Source organism: Miniopterus schreibersii, assembly GCF_964146895.1.
Source record: "Miniopterus schreibersii genome assembly, chromosome: 15".
Classification (NCBI taxonomy): Eukaryota; Metazoa; Chordata; class Mammalia; order Chiroptera; family Miniopteridae; genus Miniopterus; species Miniopterus schreibersii.
The window spans coordinates 37,974,031-37,997,048 of record NC_138115.1 but is presented as its reverse complement, the minus strand read 5'-3'; the positions used below and the strand labels follow the sequence as shown (position 1 = coordinate 37,997,048).

The window sequence follows — 23,018 nt, the reverse complement described above, 5'->3', positions numbered from 1 at the left end:
AATATCTCACACCAAGGAGACTTGTTTGAAAATTAACAGTCTAGACTTTGATCTTTGTTGGGGTTTTCCAACTTTTTTTTAAACTCATAGAATCCTTTCTTTAAAGAAACATTAATCTGACACCCAATATATAAAACAGGTGACTGCTTTCAATTGCATTTGGATGGAGGGTCCAAAGTCTTTCCCTTGTAGGCTTTATCTCCAAGTCCCTGGGGAGGCCCCTGGGCCCCTTGGGGCTCCTTGGAGCATAGTCTGAAAAGCACAGAAGAAACAGAACTAGGATTCTATTGGCTGACAACATTGCCACCTCTGAAATCCCATATTGCTTTCAATGAGTGTCTTGCACTTCCTGTTACATTTTTTCAGAAATCTCTGTTTTTCAGTGATGGTACAGTAGTGAAGCCCCCTGGTCATGCATCAGTCAAACTATGTGACTATGAACATGTCATTTGATTTGCCACTTTGGCCTCCCCTATCTGTAAAATGGGTATGGTCAGGCCTCATGGAAAAGGCTGAGATCTTTGGCTAAAAGATACTGTACCAATGAGATTAGACTGAAGGGAGCTGTTGATTTCTTACTCGTTCCAGTAGACGTAGTGATCCCTGGATCACCCCAGGGATGGCTTCTCTGTTCATTGGGTCATAGCAAGGGCAACACTATTGTCTCTGGTGTTCATTGGGCAGACAGAGAAAAGACATGACCAGCATGAACTAAACCTACTCTTTCCTTCAATAAGCAGATAGAATGAGCATCACTCATGCAAGATCTTATAAACACAACACTATATATGCTTTTAAAGAATTATAAATAGCAAATACCTTGAGGTGTATTTAAAGCCATTCTTTAACACAGAACCATAGACTAACAAAGGACAAACACCTTCAGCACTTCCAAGGCTTAGGACCACTGAGTACTGAAGGCTTTCTGTTGGGCATCAGCATCCAAAGCGCCCTGGCTCCAGCCTAAGGATGCTTTTGCTGATATTGCTAGGACACAACACCAGTGAGGCTCTGGGAATAGTGTGCTCCCTAAGGAAGGTGCAAGAAGCTAGACAGCCTCTGACTGTGGGCAACACTCACCCATCGGCACCAAAACCTGGATGAAAGAGCGGGCATGGACAATCCCAGCACTGCTGGCGGTTTCTACAGAGGCTTTCACATTAAACCTAAGAGAAAATCCACAAATAAAGCATGTTGCAGACAAATGATAATTGTTCAGATAATAACACAAAATCTCTACCAAGTGTACGTCAAAGGATATGATCTTTACCTTTCAGCTGAAGGCATGGTGGGATCATGTTTTAAGCATTGTCTTCTGTTCATTATACCTCTCTCTTTTTCGTGGCCCAAGACTCTGGATGATGTTGCCCTGGGGTCTCTAGGGTTCTTGGGTAGAAATATCTTCATGAGTGGTGGGAAGAGACAACCCTGTACCTTTTGTTTTACACTTTAATCTTAAGCTAAATTTATCCCTTTGGGATTGTATCTATCCTTCATAGAATTTTTAACCTCTTGCTCAGAAATACACTGGACAGGTTAAGAGAAAAGAGTTAAAAATTAGAACTGCCTTCGACCTCCAGCTCTATTACCCACTGTTTCCCTGACCTTGTGCGAGTTTTTTTTCTGTTTTTCTATCTTCCCGAAGCCTCTGTTTCTTCATCCATCAAATGGGGCTAATAATAGTCTTTCTTTCCTGGGGCTCTTTTTGAAAATTACATGCAGGCAGAGCTCAGTTCATGTGGAGTCTTTAGCCTCTTCAAAGAGCGAGTCAAATGATATGATGACCTAAATTCAAGTGATGACCTCACTTGAGGTCTTGAACAGCAATGCCATGTAGTGAAGCTGGAGCCAGAATGGCTGAAGCTAAAATCAAGCCATCTCCCAGCTTGGGGAGCCCTCGGAGCCCGTCTGAATTGGTCAGAAGTAAAACCATTGAGGAGATATGGTCATATGGTGCCTTAAGGGTGGCATTGCGCACGAGGAGATTCCCTAGCACTCCCTGTCATTGTTCATTTTGGTTCAGGAGGGTGAAGGGGAGTTTTCCCAAACCAGTGAGGGGCCACCAAAGAATATACTGGAACACTAGAGCATTCTTCCTCCCAGGTAGTCACTCTGTGGATCATTAGCAGTACTGAGTGGTGCATCCCATGTTGGAGAATCTTCCCCTCCTTGGGCACACTCATGTGCACATGTAACACCGCCCTGCCCTGATCATCCTGACACTGTGCCACAATACAACCAGTGGCAGTGGGGCTCGAGTAGGTGCCCAGGGCTCTGTGAAGTGATGAGCATGCCAGAAAGAGGAGTCACCCATACTTTTTGTTTTCTTCTAAAATAATGATTCCAGGGCAGAGGCACACCAAGGGTGAGATTGTGGGAATGAATGGCCTGTCTCGGGCACTGCTTGCAGACAATGAGGAGGCACGTTGTCTGTAAAGAATTGGAAAACAATAAAACCTACAAAAAGTAAATTGGCTCTTTACCATTACCCTGCCTTGTTCCACACAATCTAAGAAATATAACACTCCCCCTGAAAAATATATTCTGTTGACCTAAGTTCTAAACAGTTGCTGCAACGTGTTGAGTTTTAATAAGATATTTCCACTTCAACTTAGCACATTTTATTTCTTATTTTTCTAATAAACATAAATTCACAGGAAAGTTAATTTCGAGAAGCCCCAGTTGTCCGGTCGGCCCCAGAACGTAGGACTCAGCTGCATGTGTTGGTTTCCATGTTAGTTTGTGGACTTAGTTCCTGAAGGTTTGAATGATGTGTAGTCTGTGTCTCCAACCCTCAGGACACTACATAAGTAGCACTTAAATAGATTCAAAACAAACAATGATAGTTCATAATTGCACAGTCAGAGAAGCAGCGCTTGAGTTACTTCAGTTCTACAAAACTGTAGGACCTAGAATTTTTATTTGTGTTTTCAGCTTAAAACAGTGAAACAGTGTGCTCTGTGAGGTGAACTATTTTCGTCTGGTAGGTTCAAAAACACAGGAGAACATGTTTGTTTCACTCAGTGATTGTTGTTGAAGAAATGTTGTTTAGAGGAGGGGAGTGTTAAATGACCCAGCCTGGGGGTGGGGGTGCCCCACCATGGGGCTCAGGCCGATGGAGAGGCTTCCAGCTTTCAACCTCTTACAATGGAAGTTGATTTTACTATTTTCTTTTCCCCCTTCCTTTCTGCGTTTGTTCCCAAAGTGCAGATCTCCCTGCTGTGGCAGCCACGTGCAGTAAAGGGCACTTGGAAGCCTCTAGAGACCTGGATTCAAACCTCAGCTCTCCCCCTCACCAGCTAGCAGGCCTGGGATGCGGAGCTGAATCTCCGTTTCCTCTTCTGCAAATAAATGGAGAATGAAAGCCGGTGACAGTCGTGATAACTGAATCAGATGCAGCAGGCGAAGCGTGTCCCACGGCGTGTCGCGTGGTGGGTGGGGTGCTAGTTTGCCCCTCTCTCCACCTTCCTCCCTTCCTGCGCTGCACTGTCTGCGTCTGCCAGAGCTCTTGTCTTTATAGGACTAAGATTAGTGGGAGGTAATCTCACATCATACTTGCAGTGCCTGGTATCCTCAGCAACTAATACATGACCACTGCTTATAATCTGATCAACCCCTCTGAACCTTCCAGACTCCACTCTCAAAGGCACGGGTTGTGTGAGGGGCCATCTGAACTGCGATCCAGGTCGAAAATGTTGTGCAAGTCCTGCCTCGATGAGCACAGATCCCATGTAAAAATAAGTCTCCACTAAGGAGAAAATATAAGGCATATGAAATATAAGGTGTGTTATTAGATGAGATGCCTATAAAGTAATTGTACCATATAATATTTAAGCTTTTAAAGTTCAAATTTTTAAAAATAAAATTAATATTTTTAAGAAAATGAAATTAATTCTTCTAGATGATGAAGACCATCCATGTGATAATTGACCATCTTGTCGACAATTGCCACATTTCTTGCTGATTCCCAAAGTTGCAATCGGTTTCTAATAATGACTATTAATGGATTTGCTCTTTACAAAGTATTTTACTACAGCCCAAGGAGTAAACTGTCCAGGGACTTTATGAAGCCGGCACACTATTAACATTGTTTAAGCAGTTCAGTCGGTTAAAAAGCCTTAGTTTGTTTTTATAAAGTCCAGTGACACAAAGTTGGCTGGAAACTCTGTGGCATTCATCATTTCCACTCTGCAGTGTGTCAGCTTCCAAACATGGGCAGAGAGTGCCCGTCCTGCCCGCCACCTGCCCCCGCACCCTCCTGAGCACATCCAGGTTCACAGGGAATGAACTTGATGCAGTGGCTCTTTGGGGCCTGGTGCCCTTCACGGAACTCCCGGTGAAGAAAGCAGGAAATGATGCTCCTGCGTAAAAACTGGTCAGGCTAATACATGTGGCAGGGAAATGAGTTTTTATAAGCACAGGGCTTAGAAATATGTTTTTAAATGAGGGTGTTTACCTCTAATTTGCTAGAAATGGAGAACCTTTCACTTCTGGCATATTCTACATATATGTGGAAATAAGATATTAGAGTGAATAAAATTAGGAAAAATTGGTATTTTGGTATGTAAAATCTGCATGTTTATACATAGGTATATAGATATATAGATGAGTTATTGTCTCACTACAAAGTAATGTAATTTATTTATTTGTTATTTCTTTGAAGCAACACCAATAATTTTTTTAAAACATTTAATATTTCTCCATAGAGAGAGTTTTTCAGGGCCTACTTTTTAACTGTTTGTTATAAAAGGCATAACCTGCAGTGGCTGATTATTTGCGTATTTTTGTCTCTCTCATTTGTCCTGTGAGCACTATCAGTAGCCCTTTCCCTGGGGAGCAGTGTAAGTCACATCCAGTCATTATTTTTTGTTTTCAGGTAGGTGATGGAGCAGAAAGATGTGGGCTCTAGAATCAGGAGTAGGTTTGGATTCTGATTTGCTTACTTAGATAGGTAATGTGGAGCAAGGTATTTCACCTTTTCAAACCTCAGTTTTCTCATCTGTAAAATGGGTATGCCAACATCTACTTCATATCATCATTGTAAGGATTAGAAATAATTTGTGGGAAGTTCTATCTTAAAGGCTCTTATTGAATATTAGCTATTATTATTAAAATATGAAGTACTGTACCTGACATAGAAGACATTTAGAACCACAGCATTCTCTTGCTTTGATTGGCACGGTCAAGTCATCGCTCTTATAATATATCAGATGGTTGTAGTACATCAGGATGCTGATTGGAACACTTCACTGTAACTGGTCTCTGATATATTCTCTTCGCATTTTATTCACACTCCTCTGTTAGCGTTTCCAAAACTTCCCTCCATCTCCCTGGCTTATTTTTTCTACCGCCATATGCTTTTCAAATACTGGTTTGCCGAGTAGCCCTAAATAAATCATCATTTGCATTAAGAGTACAAGGTCTTTACAGCTGAACCCAGCTCTATTTTGTTTCAATGAGGCTTAAGTGGAATTTTCATGTTTGCAATTCAAGCAGTTATTCTGGATACATGATTGAACCTTGTGTTACTTCCCTGGCTCCATCCAGTTTTAGTAACAAAATAGACAATTAGGGACTTATATAAGGAATGGAAAATAATCTCAAATTCTTTAAGGGTATTTATGTATATTAGAAGGCAGAATGGTGCCACATTTTCCTAATTTCTTTATTCTTAGCATAGAAATTCATACTTGTGCACTAGCAAAATGCACATATGTGATTTTTTTGGAAATTCTAAAATGTATCACTTGAAATTAGTGAGCTTAATATGTCAAGACACCAATTTACCTTTTGTGTTTAAATTGTATTAAGGACTTAAAAAACATCCCAACCAGCACGTTCATCACTTATCTGCCAAAACATGTTTTCTGCTTGTATATATTTTTTCAGACAAGTTTTAAAAGGTGTTTGGAAACTTTCCTTTCTTTTGTTTTCATTTTCTTTCTTTCTTTCTCCTTCTAGTTTGTTTTTTCTCCAGAGAAAAATTTTAAATCTTTTCTTCCTTGAACTTCACTTTGGTTTGGCCAAACACCATTCAAATGAATGCCCAGTGGACTAAGCACTTTGACCCACTGAAAACATGGGCTCAGGTAGATTGCTTAACATTCATCAAGTGCCCCCAAGGGGTTAGGTGCATCCAGCCAGCCCAGGCATCCTGTGTGTGGCGTGACCTGAATTCTAGCCAATTTATTCCTGAATAAATTAATGAACTTAATCCTCACAAAGATGGGTGCTCTAAGTATCCATCTTCGTGAGGATTAAGTTCATTGATTTATTGGGTGCCAGCTATGTGCCTGGCATTTTGGGGGGGACTGGAGATACAACAGTGAACAAAATAGAAGGAAACTTCTGCTTTCAGGAAGCTGACAGTCTCGTGGATGAGAAACAGTAAGAGAAATAGTAAGTAAAATATTGGACATTGGCAGGTGAGAAGTGCTTTGGAGAATAAAAGAAAAAGGGACTGTGGGAATCTGAAACAGGTTGGTCTGAGAAGGCATCACTGAGAAGGTGACAGGAACACTTGTGACATCTGGGAGAAGAGAGTTTGCCACCTAGGGGACACATGTTTGAGGACTAGCAGAAGTTTTTGGAGACTGGAAGGGAAGGGTAGGCAGAGGGGAAGAGTAGGAGGTGAGGTCAGAGAGATATCGGGTAGAAAAGGGAGGTGGATGGATGTAGCACTTTTTTAGGCTTTGGAAAGGACTCTGCCTCTTAAAATGGGACCCACGAAACAGTTTTAAGGAGAAGGAGGCAAGCCCGGCCGGGCGTGGCTCAGCAGTTGAACGTCGACCTGGGATCCAGGCGATCAGGGTTCGATTCCCGGTCAGGGCACATGCCCAGTTGTGGGCTTGATCAGTGACTCTCTCATCATTGATGTTTCTGTCTGTCTCTCTCCCTCTCCTTTCCTCTCTCTGAGATCAATAAAGACATATTTAAAAAAAAAAAAAGGAGAGGGAGGCAAGATCTTACTTCTGTTTTAAAAGAATCAGTGTGACCATTGTGTTGAGAATCAGTATGACATGTAAGACATTCAGCACAGCCCACAGCTCTTCATAAGCATTTGGTAATGATCTCTGTTGTTGTTGTTATTATCGGTAGTAGTATCAACATCATTATTATTTACTTTGATGTTGATACTGCCTCTGGCTCCGTAATCATCACGAGACAAATGCAAGGATGTGGGCTGTTAGTATTAGATTTGGGGCCAGCTGTCTTCTTGCACCTTCAAGTTAAATCATCAAGAGGTGTTGGCACCAGCGAATTCAGCAACTGGGACGTTCTGCGCAAAGCATCGTCAGCTGTGTGGCTCAGGTCCCCAGTACCTCCCCCACCCTGCCTTAGCTTCAATAAAGCTCTCGCTGCTTATTAGTTCAGGCAAACAAGCCTAGATATGAGGAGCAGCCAGTGGTGCAGAAACCAGATGGGAAACTTTGCTTCTGGCCATGATATTTTTTTGCACACCTTTTTTCCCCCAGTTCTAGCTTTTCTTCTTGGGTCTGCTCTCCTCGATTTTGCTTCATCACCAACGGTGCTCAGGCAGTGGGTGAAAATCATGACAATAGCACCTTGTTCCTACACAGTGCTGTTCTTTCCAGAACATCCAATTGCCTCCTGCCCCCTCTTGTTGTTCCCTGGTTCTGCTGGCACTTCTGGGCATTGCACTGAGCACAGGATCAGGCACCGATCGTTACTATCAGGCCTGGACCATCTCTAGTTTGGGCTGTGTGTTATACACGTTGACAGAAACTATACAGTGACTCCTTTAAAAGCTGGGATGGTTACGCAATGATTATGGTGTGTTTTTCCAAGACAGCAGTAGTGGTGGCATTTGTAATAACCTGACTTTGAGTAGTCATGGACCCCCACGTGCGTGACCTGGGCTTCCTACATCTGTTCACAGGTACACACACACACACACACTCACAAGCAGCCTGCAGATGTGGTTTATTTTACGTGCACGCAGTTTTTTTCAAAAATCTAAATCTGTTGACAACACACTATGAAAATCTGGGTTTTAAGTTTCTTCTTCAAAAATCAGAACATTTGGCACTCCTCCACCCCACTTTCTCCATAGCAACCATCAGCTGGAGCTGCAGGAGCCAACCCAGTGGCGTTCAACCTTGATAGCACAATAGAATCACACGAGGCGCTTTTTCAAAAACACCGATGCCCGAGCCCCACCGCAGACTGATTAAACCACCATTTTCAACAACAGCAGCAGCAGCAAATGTTTACTGAGTGCTTATTTTGTGCAAGAAAGTACCCTGGAGAGAAAGCTGATATATAAAATATATCCATGTTGGGGACGCAGAACATGTATGAAAATGATGATAAACAGTTGTCCAAGATCCAAGACCAGCTTGGTACCAAGGGAGGTATAGAAAGCAGTGGCTCTAGCTTTGTTGCTAATTCACACTACCTTGGGGGCTTTGAAAAATCCTGATGACCAGGTTGCACCCCAGACCCATTAAATTGAAATCAAGAAGAAAAAGAGGAATTGAGGCATCGGTATGTTTTAAGCTAGGATTCCGGAGCCCAGGAACAGTGCAAAACCAGGGAGACAGAGCAGCGCTTCTCGGACTTGAAGATGACTGTGCCTCACTTGGGGGTCTTGTTAAAATGCTGCTCTCGATGCAGCCGGTCTGGGTCGGAGCCTGAGCATCTGCATTTCTAACAATTTCCCGGGTGAGGCTGATGCTGTTGGGAAGGGGGCTGCATTTTGAGTTGCAAGGACGTGGAGAGTAAACTGTGCTACATTTTAGCTCTGTGATGCTTGGCCAATTCTGTTTATCACTCTGAACTGCAGTGTTTTGGGCTATAAGATAGGCATAAAAATCCCTCCCGCCTTGAAGTGCTATTAGGATTAAATGCAATAATTAACATGTATAAAGTACCCAGTACAGTAGATAGTCAATAAATCTTGTTTTGTTCTTGGAATTGAGAAGAGTCGAAAATGATTGAGAATTGTGCACAGGGTCATGTCTTTAGCGGTCTTTGAAATAAGGCCCCTTATCTGAGTAGAAAGAATAGCTAGATAAATCTTATGTTCTTTGTCATGAGTGGTTTCAGTAATCCTGAAAACATTTATTTTTCATCTTAATTCTTTGTTCATCTTTATGTAAAATTGCTGCCAAATAACAAGTTTTTAAAAAATGGATAAATTAGTTGATTTTCCCTGGTCCTGCTACCCTAGGTAGAGACACCAAGAAGCTATAAAGTGACCAGGAGGAGGTACCAGAAAGAGCAGACAGAGAAAGCCAAGGTCATGCTGAAGGCATGGCTGTCCCCTGTTACATGGTTAAAGAGGCAAAGAAGGTAACTCAACTGAAAATTTCCCTTCAAAATTTAAATACTTTCCAGTTCTGTATCATGTCAGTGTTTCCAGAGGCAGAAATGAGAGAAGTAAAAGATTGTAGAAAAGTCCACGAGTAATTAAAGTCATGAGAAAATTGTCTAGGTGTCGACCAACAGAAGGTGTGGTGGTTTTAAAACATGGTCAGATTCTCTGACCCTCTCCCAGCAAGGGGTAGGGGTGTATGTCCCCCCCCCCCTTGAATTTGGGTGGGCTTGTGACCACTTTGACCAATAATGCATGGTGGAAGAGACACTACATGACTCCTGAGACTGGGTCATGAAAACTCATGCAGTTTTCCTTTTGTTCTCTGGAACACTTGCTCTTGGGTCCTGAGCCACCATCCACGAGTTCCAGCTGCCCTGAATCTGCCATGCTGGAGAGGCCACATCTATGTCCCCTTGGAAAAAATCTCAGCTGAGCTCAGCCTTCCTGTCATTCCTGCCTAGGTGTCATGTATGTGACTACCTCTAGACCAGCCCAGCCACCAGCTGAATATCACTGAGTACCTGTTAACATCACATAAGAGCAGAAGAACCACCCAGTAGAGCCCTGCTTCAATTCCCAGTCCACAGACTCCAGAGAGGTAATAAAATGATGGTGGTTTTAAGCCATTAAATTTTGGGCTGGTTTGCTTCCCAGACGTAGGTGACTGGAAAAAGAAGGTTTCATTTTAGTGTTTGCATAAGAGTCATCTTCCCACTGAAGAAGATTACATTTCATCTGTGCATGTTACGTAAGGCAGTCAGGAGAGCATAAAGAACATTCAGAATCAAGAGATCTGGGTTCATGTGTTGATGCCGTTTCTTCCTAAATTAATCCATAAAGCCATCTGATCTCAATCAAATGGGAAGAAGGTATTTTGGAGGAAGGGTCGACTGGTTCTGTGGCTTCTGATCTTCTTAGGAAAACACAAGCATGTGAGCATCGACAGGCAGCGTGCAGCGGGAAGGGGAGAGAGAGGAGGCCCCGGGCTAACCCAGATGTCAGCACTCACTGTGAAGCAAAGGAAGTGAAGACAGGCCAGTGCCAGCACTGGAATCCACGGCAGGTCAGCAGAACAGAAGAGAGGTCAGATGCCATGTAAATATTTGCGGGCGTTTGGTATATGATAAAGATGCCATTCAGAACAATGAGAAAAGGGTGGGTTATTCTTTAACTAATGTTGGGTCAAGTGGCTAGCTATTTGGGAGGAGAAATAGCAAAGCTGAATACATAGCCACTACTTATGCCAAAATAAATTCCAAATGAATCAAAGATTCCGACATAAAACAAACCATGAAAGTACCAGACAAGTTTTTAAAAATAACTCTAAAGCGCCTAAGGCCTTTCTAAGTAAGACACAAAACTCAAGAGCTGTAAAGGACAGGTATTTATGTCTGAGTATATAATAATTAAACATTTCTTTATGACAAAAAATATAATATCAGCCAAGTCAAATAACAAACACGACACTGGAAGGTGCACTGGTAACACAAAGGTAAAATGAAGGCTCCCCTAATCACTATACACAGAACGCTTATGAATCGATAAGAGAAAGACCAGTAATCCAATAGTGAAATGTGCGAAGCATTCATTTACTTTTTCTGAGAGTTTACCAGGAGCCAGTCACTGTTCTTTGTGCGAAGGATACAACAGGAAATGAAACTAAGTTCCTGACCCCATGGAGCTCCCAGTCTAGCAGGCAGATGCAAATGACCAAAAGGAAGAGGCCCATGGGTCCTTGATTTCAGGGGGTGACAAATGCCACAGAGGAAGCTAAACACCGCAGGGATAGATGAGGGCGAGCCGTGGCTAATGTAGGAGGTTTTCATCAAAAGAAACAAGAGACAGGAACAAGTGAGAGAAGTGTATGGAAAGATGCACGTGGTTAAAATATATTCAAATAGCAAAGCATTGCTCGTGCGACAACCAGAAAGTGCCTCATTAGGGGAGTGGTTGAATAGATTGCAAATGGAATTAGAGTTGCCCCTTGAACGACTTGGGTTTGAACTGCGTGGGTTCACTTATACGTGGATTTTTTTCAATATATACGCACAGTGCTGTAACTGTATTTTCTCTTATGATTTTCGTCATAACATTTTCATTTCTCTAGCATACTTTATTGTACGAATAGTATGTAATACAAAAACAAAATATGTGTTAATTGGCTATTTATGTTATCGGTAAGACTTCCAGTCAGTAGTAGGCTATTAGTAAAGTTTTTGGGGATCCAAAGTTATACACAATTTTCAACTGTGCGAGACGTTGATGCCCCTGACCCCTGCACTGTTCAAGGGTCAGCTATACAAGGGAACACTACGAAACCCATTTAGAAGAAGGAAGTACATTTCACTATAACAAGAATTCAAATTAAGATCCAAACAAAATAAGCATGATAGATATATAATATGAATTTTCATCTATGAGAAAAAGGACATATAGATATATTTGCATGTGTGAGCAGGAACATTTCTGGGAGGGTATATCAGGCTTTCCTGGTTTATGGTGGTCAGTGCTAAGGAGACTCACTTTCCAGGGTATACTCTTGAAATTTTCTTTCAGCCACACATATGTTTTATTTCTCTTTTAACAATAAAAGACACAGGAATTCCTGGCCCTGGTTGGGTAGCTCAATTGGTTAGAGCATTGTCCTGATACGCCAAGAAGTAACCAGTGAATGCATGAATACGTGGAACAACAAATCTCTCTCTCTCTCTTTCTCTCTCTCAAATCAATTTTAAAAAGAGAGAGAGACAGGAATTTCTGTCCTGGCACAAGTTTAAGACTGAGAAAGTCAAAGTCAGTTCACCTTTTGCTCCTGACTTCCCCCAACTATGGAAAAAGGAATTTGAATGAAATTATCTCTCTCTGTTTCTTTAAGCTCTGAGATTTCAAGCCTGAAAGATTGGTGTTCTTTTGTATACTATTTTCTACTAAGATTTCAAAAAATACATAAAAGGAACTAGAAGAAAAATAAACTGCAGAATTGACTCAGGGTTACCAGCCTGCTTTCTTTGATTTCAATCTTTGGGCCAGGTGCCCCAAAGTAAATAAGAGCCTTATATTTTCGTTAATTATTGGCAATAGGTCACTGAGAATAGTAGGTAGGTGCTGACTTTCTAAAAGTGGAAGCCTCTATATATTGGTCCCTTCTCTGATGTCATGTTACATTTAATTGTCATGTCTCTTTAGTCTCCTTTATTCTGAAACAGTTATTCAGCCTTTCTTTGTGTTTCTTGGCCTTGACATTTTGGGAGGGTGCAGGCCAATTCTTTTGAAGTATGTCTCTCAGTTTAGATTGCTGATGTTTCCTCCATATTAGATTCAGGTGGAGAATTTGGGGAAGGAATACTGCAGTGATGTTCTTGCGTCCTCAATGCATCATATCAGGAAACACATGACCGGTTATTTCATTACTGGTGATGTGAGTGTTGAGCACTTAAGGTTCTGTCTGCTAGGTTTTTCCACTATAAAGTTATTATTTTCCTCCTTGTAAATAGTATATCATTTGAGAGGAATTACCTTGAGACTATACAAATACTGTTTTCCTTCTCAAATTTTTACCCAGTAGGTTTAACATCCATTGCTTTTTTAACTATTGTGTCTTCTGTATTTATTAGTTTTTATTCTGCTCTGAGTAAGTGCTTTCACAGCTCTCCTATTTATTTACTCATATATTTATTTATGTCAGTGTGAACTTATGCAGAAAGCCTTCACCCTTGGATCTTGGGCCTTTTCTGATCTCCTTCACCTAGAATCACCAAAAACCAGCTGGAGCTTCCATGTAGCCAACTTGGAGCTGCCTGGAGTGGGGACATGGGAGGGTGGATGTTGGGAAATCTTCACAGCCATCGGGGTTTATAATCTTGTTTCCAAACCGAGATATTCACCCTGGGAGTTTGGAGTTCCTCACTTTTACTCACAGATTGACAATGGAATCCTTTCTTTGAGAGCAGAAACCAGAACAGAACACAACCTGCATCCCGTCTCCCCTTCCGTTCAGGCTTCCTTCTCTCCCCTCCAGTGTGTCCTCTTAATGACCCAAATATCACTTCCGAAGTCAGTAGTAAATGTCTTAGCCTAAGGACTGGAAGATGTTCTGAGATGCTGAAAAAGTGTACCTTTCCTTTGTAGACCCGAAAGCCCAGTGGGTAGGCCCTGATGATTCTTTATGCCTCAGGTGTTTTTCCAAAGTTAACCTGTTTCTATCCAACTTGTGGTAGCATCCGAAGTTCCTCTAAAACTCTTTATTCAGAAACTTTCATTGAGAGCAGGCATAAGACTGCCATATTGTAGATTGTGTGCCCATCCACATTACTGAGAAATTGTTTAAAAAATGCAACAGGGTTAGCAAGAGATAGAGCTTAGTAGCTTTGTTGCCAGGGCCTCAGTATTTACAATTTGCCCCGTGAACTTACTTTATTAGATTTTGTTTTATTTAAATTAAGAGATAAAAACAAACTTCTTCACTAATAAGTGGCTTGCTCATAACAAGGTTTTACAGGAGTTTTCATTTCATTTTTTTTTTACAATATGGAATGATCTGCCAAATATGTAAAGGCAGAGAAATAAATGATAAAACAGGTTAACTTTTTTCCTCCCTGCATCTGCCAGTGCAACACTGAGCCTTTGGTGCGACACCCTATTGACAAGCTCAGTTCAGGAAAGTGACAGAGTAACTAGGACCCACATGACAAACGAGGAGACTGTAGCCTGCGTGCAGCTCTGCCTGCTAAACTGATTAGGACTATCCTATGGCCCTGGCTTAAATGTGGCAGCCTCATTTCTCTGACTGCCTTCATTTCCTCTTCAAATAGCTGTAGGGATGACTGGATTGCTCCCTTTGGCCTGCAGCCAGCTGGGCGACATTCGTTGCTAGAGGACTAGAGAATTCTGTTGGAATTTACGAGTGTGTGTGACATTCATATTAACTGCGTGGACTTTCGGCTAGGCCATCTCAATCTTTAATGTTATTTATGAAGTACAATTTTAACTCGTTCCACACAACCCACATGAAAAAATATATAAGAAAAAGTTCTCCTTTTAAGTTGGTCTCTTTTCACATAAATACGTCCAGAGGGCCAGAGCTCACATTTCTCTTCTGCTTTGCATGAGACTCACCGATGCATCCAGTGGTCCTGTTCTCAGTGTTAAGTTAGAAAATTAACTCCGGAAGTTGTTAGTTCTCTTTAACTCATTAAAGAGAAAATGGGCAAAGTTTCCAGATATTTATGAATCAATTAATGAGCAAATTAGAATTTATAAAGAAATGCATTATTACATTTTTTACAAGAGCTTTTATTTGTCTAGCTATAACAGTAAATTGATGCCTATAGTGGAAATTTTTGGGGAGCAGGGAATGGCATTTATTATTGACTCTTAATTTCATTAACCAATGTTTGTAGCTCCTCTTATCGTTTTTGGAGTGTTTCTTCCTAATCATTTTCTATGCATATGTAATATATATATGTGTGTGTATATATATTTTTTTAATAGTTAAATTCATATTTTGCATGTATAGTTTTCATCTCACTTTTTACGTTTATCATGTGATTGTGGTTATTTCTCACACTGTGACTTCGCAAGTATTAGTTTTAATGGCTGAGCCATTACTTTTTTACAGCCCTCCCCCCCCAGTGTGGAACTTACAGGCCCCTTCTGATTTCACAGCAAAGCAAATGCTCCTGCAGACACGTGCGCGTGCAAACCTTAGTGTGCGTTCCTGGTGCTCTCCTTGCGCTGAGCCCACCCGAAGCCGAGGCTCCGTTTCCCAGGAAAGAGGTGACTCATGCCAGCCCTGTTGCATTCCTTAGCCCTTGCGGTCCCTTTCTGCTGCAGGAGTGACCGGTCACGCTCCCATCCCTTCAGCACAGCCTGGTCCTCCCGAGGACAGTCCCCGCCAACCCGACCACCGCGCCGGGCCCCAAACAGGCCTTCCTTTCTCCGGGTGCGGAAGGTGAGCCAGGATGGCAGCGTGCCCACCGCGCTTCAAGACCCCTTTGTGGGCAAAGTTTTGTTCATAGGACCAGGCGGACCGTGTCCAAATACGGGTTGTATGGAGGTGAAATTTGCTCCGGTGTCAGGAAGATAAGGCTCCTTCTCACATGCCCGGCGGGCTCCTTCCCACGTGTTCGCCAGCGCCTCTGTAGACACGCGGTGCCAATGGCCTGGGAAGGACTTTACACCCCGAAAGGAGAGATAAAGGAAACCCAAGACCGCGAAGCCCTTTATCGCCGCGATGCACACAGATGCTCACACCAGCCTGCACTGTCGGTCGCGGGACCCTTTTGTTCCTCTCGCAGAAAGTGGCTTTGTGTGTCTCAGGGCGAGCCGGCCGCTCTCGCCCAGCTGTCGGAAATGCAGGGGAACTTCATGGAAAGCAAGGGGCTCGGGTCAGGGGGGCTCCCGTCCCTCAGTCACAGTCGCCAGCTGCTCCCGGGTGCCCTCCTGCCGCAGACATCGTGCCAGTGGGGGGGTAGGAAGTGTCCCTCTTACAGGTACTGAGTTTCTTGTTCCTAGAGAAATGTCACTTGCAACACCCGGTGCCTAGGAGGACCTTTCCTCTCCTGGCCCTGCCCTGACTGATCGACTATGTGCCTTTGAAAGCTGTTTTCTAAGGACTTGTTCTAGGGAAGGTTATGTCAACTTATAAGGATACATACACTGTAATAAGTTAACATAAACTAGAAAAGGGAAAGAGCAAGGGGGCAAAGGGAAACATGGGTAGACACTAATAAGGAGTTGGAGATAGGTTAATATGCAAAGTGTATAGCATTATCCATTCAATCCCTTTTTACTGAGTGCCTAATATTTGCCAGAATCCTTGTGTGACAACACGTCTTTCAAACGCACTTGCAACACATTAATGACCCATGAAACCATCTTAGTGAGTGACCACCGTTTTTAATAGAATGGGATGTGTAAGGCTAGGACAGAACAGAATAGAAAATATTAGAGGGCACTGCACTAAGTAAGGGCATTATTTACTAAAATGTATTTTCAAATTCATGCGTGTGTTTGTGCATTGAATCATGGTACGAAGTGTGTTTCTTGCTGTGGCCCTAGTAAGAGGAAATTTGTAAACCACTGACCTACAAGAATGCACAAATTTTTATTATAGAAGGTATCCTTGATTTTTTCCTAGTCCAAGAGCAACCAAGATGGTTTTTGTTGGAGGGTTTTATCAGATTGGAACATTTTCATTTCAATCCCAGTTTGCTGGGGTTTTTATCATGAATAGATTTGAATGATATAAATGCTTTTATATAAATGCTTTTCCTGCAGCCACTGAAATAATCATATGCCTTTTTCCTATTTTCTTGTTAATGGAATGTTTTACATTGATTGATTTTCCAATATTAAACCAACCCTCTACTTCTAGAATAAAGCCCTCATGCTCATACTGTGTTATCCTTTTTAAAGTATCTCAGGATTTGGTTTGCTAATATTTTTTAGTGTTTTTCTCCTAAATTAATAAGAGATATTACTTTATAAATTTCTTTTCTTGTAATATTCTTGTTTAGTTCTGGCCTTAAGGCTGTGCTGGCCTCATAAAATGAGTTTCATGTAATGAGACACGATCTGTCTTTTTCTGTATTCTGAGTAAACTATGTAAGATTGGTGTGGTTTCCCCATAAGTATTTGGAAAAAGTTCACCAGTAAAGCAGCGTAAGACTGGATAATATTTTGTGAGGAAGTTTCTAAGTACAAAGTCCATTTCTTTCATGGAAATAGGACTATTCACATTTGTGTTATTTTTTTCCGGTTTTGGTCAGTTTTTTTAGTGGTTTATCCATTTCATCAACATTAAATATTGCCACGAAGTGTTCATGTTTCCTCTTATTACTGCTTGCATTTGAATTTTAGAGACATTTTAAAACTAAGACATTGCAATTATTGTTAAACAGTTAACATCTATTTAGCTTTGCTGCATATTTTCCATTTTTGTAGCTCCGTGTTCATTTCTGTGTCTCCAGGCTCCCATCTGAACCTTTTTTCTTCTGCCTAAAGTAGGCTCTTTAATGGTCTTCTAGTGTTGGTCTGCTGATGGAAAATTCTCGTAGGATCGCTAGTCTAAAAATGTCTCTACTTCGTCATCATTTTAAAGCAGCCTTATTGACGTCTAATTGATATAAAATAAACTGAGTGTAAATTTAAAATCTCCAGTTTAGTAAGTTTTGACATTTGTATCCACTGTTAAAACATCACCACAATCAGCATCATGAACATATCCTTTACCCCCAAATTTTTATGCCCCATTTTGATTCTCCAAATGCAGAGAATACCTTTGGGGGCACTTGGAACAAACCCACATTTTCCTGGGCCTTTGCACTGAGTTCAGCAGGAAACTAGATAAATATCTTCCAATTTCCTGGGCCAGCATAATCACAATAAGAGCTAACAATTCCGTCATGCTGAGATGTGCCAGGCACTGTTCTAAGCACTTTACACATTTTAAACTTGATTTACTTAATTTAATCTTCATCAAACTCTATGGATTAGATATTATTATTATTGTCCCCATTTCGCCACTGATGAGCCTGAGGTGGGCACTAGAGCTCCCTAAAAATGTGTCTCGGGGCATAATCGAACATGTGCATCCTTGAGTCTGGTGAAAATCTTCTACCTGGAGGTTCACTAGTGTCTCGGTATCAAGCACAGACGTGTTATTTTCAATCCCTTTGTCTTATTTTTATTTTAGAAAACTTGAAAAATATGGGTCAATATACAGAATAAAGTTTAAATAATCAATAACCCAAACACCCAAAGATTACCACTTTCAGGGTTTAACTGCATTTCCTTTGAGTCTTTTACCATTACAGACAACACAGCACAGACATCTTTGCCACTGAAGTTTTGCGTATGGGCACAATCATTTACTCTGAGAAGTGACAATGCCAAACAAAGGAACATGATGCACTCACTCACGCTTTCCTAGTTGGGTGGGGAGGGAGGGTACACAGTAAGCAGATGAACGTCAAAGAATCACATGTAAGAAAGAATATTCCAGTACCAGAGTACTGGCAAGAAAGCCACCAAAGGCTCTCTGATATAATAACTCTGTAGTGTCCCTTTATTTTTTCCTTTCAGAAAAAGAAAATGGGTTTTTATAATTTTAGTAAGTAGCTTTCTTTTGTTCGATACCACTGAATTTGGAGATATAGAGCCTTTTGATTGTTTACTTGTTTGTTTTTACTGTTAATTATGTTGCTCCAATTCCAACTGTGTTCACTTGGTCAAAAGAATCATTACCAAGTTCGTTCTGGTATATAATCTGGACTGACAGCCTCAACGCCCAGATTCCGCCACGCTTTGTTTGGAGATCCTGGGGGTGGCTCTCGGGAGTGATGAATGCCATCTTTGTGCAAAGGGGCAGGAGGGAGAATAATCCGATTCTACCGAAGGGAGAGGACAGTAAACCGATCCTGTGTTTCCATTGCTGTTGGAAAAAGAACAGTAAATGACAGCAAAATTGAATAGCTTGATACTTGCACGGTATAAATTACCCGGCGGAAGAGATGTGTTGAGAAGGAGAGTGAGGATTTGGTCTCTGCCTTTCAGTTTTCAGTCATTGTCAACCACCGAGTACAAAAGTTGGCTCAGCAAACCTTGGCTTCATCCAGGATACTAGGGAGAGAGCCAAGAGATTTTTTCCCCCTGCTAAGTTGCTCTGGATTGTCTTTTGTGGCTGTGTTTACATTGGTGGATAAAGCCTGAGTGCTTTCGTCACTTTGCCACAGTAGTGTTTTTCAGACTGTGGGTCGGGCCCTATTAGTGGGTAATGAAACCAATTGAGCTGGCCATTGCTAACTTTCCTTTAATGAAATAGTATTTCAAACAGAATATAATCGAATATAGAATGGAATAGAAAATATCAAAGTGCCTCACATAAATAAGAATATTATTTTATGAAACTTTTGTTTTAGTTAGATCCACATCCATATATATGTACATGTGTTATGGATTAAAACATACTTTTTATTGTGGGTCATGGTCAAATAATTACTGTGGGGAATTTTTTACATTAGAATTTTTTTTTCCTGGGAGTATTTTTGTAGATAGACAATTTTCCAAACGTTTTTTGTTTGGAATGAAACATATCAAACTTTGGGGTTTGCGGTTGAGGAGGTGAACAGGGAGTCTTCACATTGATATGGGCAGTAATTATCTTTTCGATGATCAAAACTCTAAGTAGAAAAAAATTGGCTTACCTGAGTCTGTCTTTGTTGCGGCCCTGTGTGGAAAGCAACTCTGATAATGACACCTCTTTTCAAATGTCAGATGGAAAATGCCCCAAAGTTAGAAAACTATCACAGTGGCGTTCGAATATCAACCCATGGGTCACCATACTCTGACAAGAGGATGGTTCATGGTGATACTATTTGGAGTGAAGAATTTACCAAACAATGAAGACACCAGTAGTTGATTGCGATGACATGAGCTGATTTTAAAACATTACTATGATAATTCAGTAATGGAATAAGTTTTCACGTTTGCAATGGTTTTCCCCCTAATTCAGTTTAATTCAAATCTGTGTTGATTGCTTTGAGTTAACACTAAGTGGATGTGTGGACTTGGGTGAGATCTAGGCGGTGGCCCAATTGTATATTAGTAAGATTTTCATATATGAGAAATATGCACATGAATATGTATATAAAGATCATATCAGCCCGTGATACGTTGCACCAGATGTATTCATTCATTGGTACTTCATCTTTATGAAACTAAAGAACAGTCAATACAAAAAACAAAAACAGTCATCCTAGAAAACAGCAGTAGCTGCCTGGGGTGCTACTTGAGAAGGATTTGGAGATTATGTTTGGCCCCAGAAGTCATCAGGAAAGGTTGAGTTTGATTAGTATCTGTTGTGATGAATGGGGGAGGGGCACAGTGGTGACATATATGCCATGTGTTTCTCTTGGAACTTTTCAATTTTGTGTATCTTGGAAACATGAATTGCTTCCCCCATTTTATAGGGCACAGGGAAGGAACAGCAGGTGGATGTAGCCAAAAGTTAAACCTTGTAGGAATCTCTGGCTCTTATTTATTTCTGTTCACATTCATCTAGACTACTTGTTTAGATAGTGCCTCCGAAGTGTTTATATCTGTTTAGCCCTTTGCATTGCCACTGTTACATTTTTGATCCTCATTAAAAGAATTACTGTAGAAACCTTCTAGATAACTTCCCTGCCTCCAGCACTTACAATTTTTGGTAGGATCAAGGGTCATGAACTTTACTGAAAACCATGTTAAAGCTACGTACCATCTCTCAGAAAACTGCATGCTTGCACAAACTCCTGCCAGTTTGCCCAGGTAAAAACCCCTAGTCTAGCTGTCTCTCTCCAGTCTACCCCTCAGATTTCTATCAGGGTAATATTCCTAACATCCAATTTTAATCGTATTACTCTCTGCTCAGAACCATTTCATTTCCTGTTGTCTTCAGAACAGAAGTCCAGTCTGCTGGGATTGGAATCCAAACTCAAGCTCTTGCCTTTATAGCATCATTGTTCCCTCCTCCCAAATACACAAACTTCTAAGGCAAACTAGAATATTGCTATTTCCCCAATGTCTCCTTCACTTTGCTCCCACAGTTGCTGCTACTTTCTAAACTTCAAGCCCAATGCCTCTTCTTACTCTCTTTATTTTTGTGTCTATAGCTCTCAGCACTGAGTCCTACTGGTATATCTTGCACATCATGGTGGTATATTTGCCTGTTGGCCCTCAGATCCTTTTCTTGCCCTTCCCTTGTATTACTGAGGCTGCTCACTGAGGGTTGTGCTGTCCAGGTTCCCGAGTCAGTTGGCCTTCATCTGGGTTCAGCCATAGGAAAGCCCTGGGATGGAGGGAGAATGGAAGAGTGAAGGAAGGGAGAAGCCAGGGTGTTTCTTCCCCACACTCTCTGCCTCAGACAGTATCGCTGATGGCAACTGTGTCTCCTCGAGGACTTTCGCTTCCCCTAGAAAGGACCTTTGGGCCTTCAGCTTCTGTTGGTTGGCCCTTGTTCCAGGGCTCCACTATCAACATTTCCATTCTTTGTCCCTATAGCTCAGGGATTTCCTGCAGTTACTAAGTCCCTGGATGCCTCATTTCCCCATTTGCCTTCACATCTTTTTCTTTGCCTGTGTAATCAATGCCTTACATTATAGTTCTTCTGTTTAAATACTTAGACCAGTTTATACTTTCCTGGTGGAACCTTGACTGATAAACTTGGTATTTGGTGGATATTTGCTTAATTTTATTACCTAATTTTAAACTGTCTTCTATGTGGGCATGTCTTTTTTGAGTGAACTAGGGGTAGGTCCTATATCCGTCATCTAGTGCACAATAGCATTACATGGAATTACTTGGCACAGTAACAAAGTACCTCAAAACGCAATAGTTTCAAACAATTGGCATTTATAAGTTCATGAATCTGAGGGTTGGTTGGGTGGTTCTTCCACTTTGATCTGGGCCCACTCATGCATCTGTGGTCATCTGTAGGTCAGCCTGGTGGCTCTTCTTATTGTGCCTGGGCTTTCTCATATGTTTGGGGCTTGGCTGGTCAAGGCTGATGTAGGATGGCCTTGGCAGAAACAACTGACATGAGTCAACTCCACTCCATGTTTCTCAACCATGATAGGCTAGCCAGGCACGTTCTCTCGGCAATCACAGAAAAGCAAAAGAAAACACTTGAACATAACAAGAGCTTTTTCAAATATGTGCATGCAGCATGCCTGCTAACAGTCCATTGGCCAAAGCAAGTCGCACGGCCGAAATCAGAATCAAAGGGGCAGGAAAATAGGCTCAACTTCTTTAGTGAGAACTGCAGAGTGGCATGGTGAAAGGGTAGGTGCAGGGAGGGGTGAAGACTGCTGGCCGTTAATGCAATGCAGTCAGTCTGCTCAGGCTCCAAAAGATTTAAACAGACCAGAGACAACAGAGATGATTGATTGATTGATTGATTAATGACAATAGATGGCATTAATTTTTTGCCATAATAGTAACCCTTTTAAAATGAAAACTTTGCAATAAAATACACATTATGTATTTACTAATCTGTTCCGTACTGTTCATTTGTACATAGTTACTGAATGAAAAAAATAGACCAAGTAAAGAGACATTTATAAATAACATATTAGTAAACCAAGTTCAAAGGACTTTATTTATCCTTTAACCTTCAACTTGCATTAATTGGGAGCAGTCCTGGAAAATTGTGCCAGCCTCACCTCAGGTCAGATGGCTTTACAAAATGAACTGTTTCATGCCCAGAAATAAATGTATTCCAAATATAAATATGAATCAGTTACAAAACAGATTCTTTTGAAAGTACAAAATAACCGCACTGTTAATATATTTGTGCCCCTATTAAAAATGTGTAAAGAACACACATTCACGGCTAACGTTGTGCCAGAAAGCGATTCTCATTTTTGCTTTGAATCTTGGGTGTACAAACTGGGCCACCTCCTTTGAGCCATGAGTGAATGCACAGCTCCCTGTTTCCTAAAGAGAAGAATAAAAAAATAGGTATGTTTAGGTTGGATGGGTCTGGAGCGCGACTGTGCTACTTCAGATTTCCTTCGTCGCTAAGAAATCACTTTGAATATGTCTACTTGGAGGCCTCTAATTCGGTTTGTTCTCGGTCTGAGACACACCATGAAAGAGATGCTGTCTCTCTGTGTTATAGCAAAATTTGGAAGCTACCCCA

General features: G+C 41.4%; 1 protein-coding gene across 4 annotated transcripts in view; it reads left to right on the top strand.

Annotated features, from left to right (window-relative positions):
- THRB (thyroid hormone receptor beta) overlaps nucleotides 1-23,018 on the top strand; it is a gene marked incomplete at its 5' end in the record, with an annotated part of 266,876 nt that overhangs the window by 92,698 nt on the left and 151,160 nt on the right. The window lies entirely within an intron of this gene.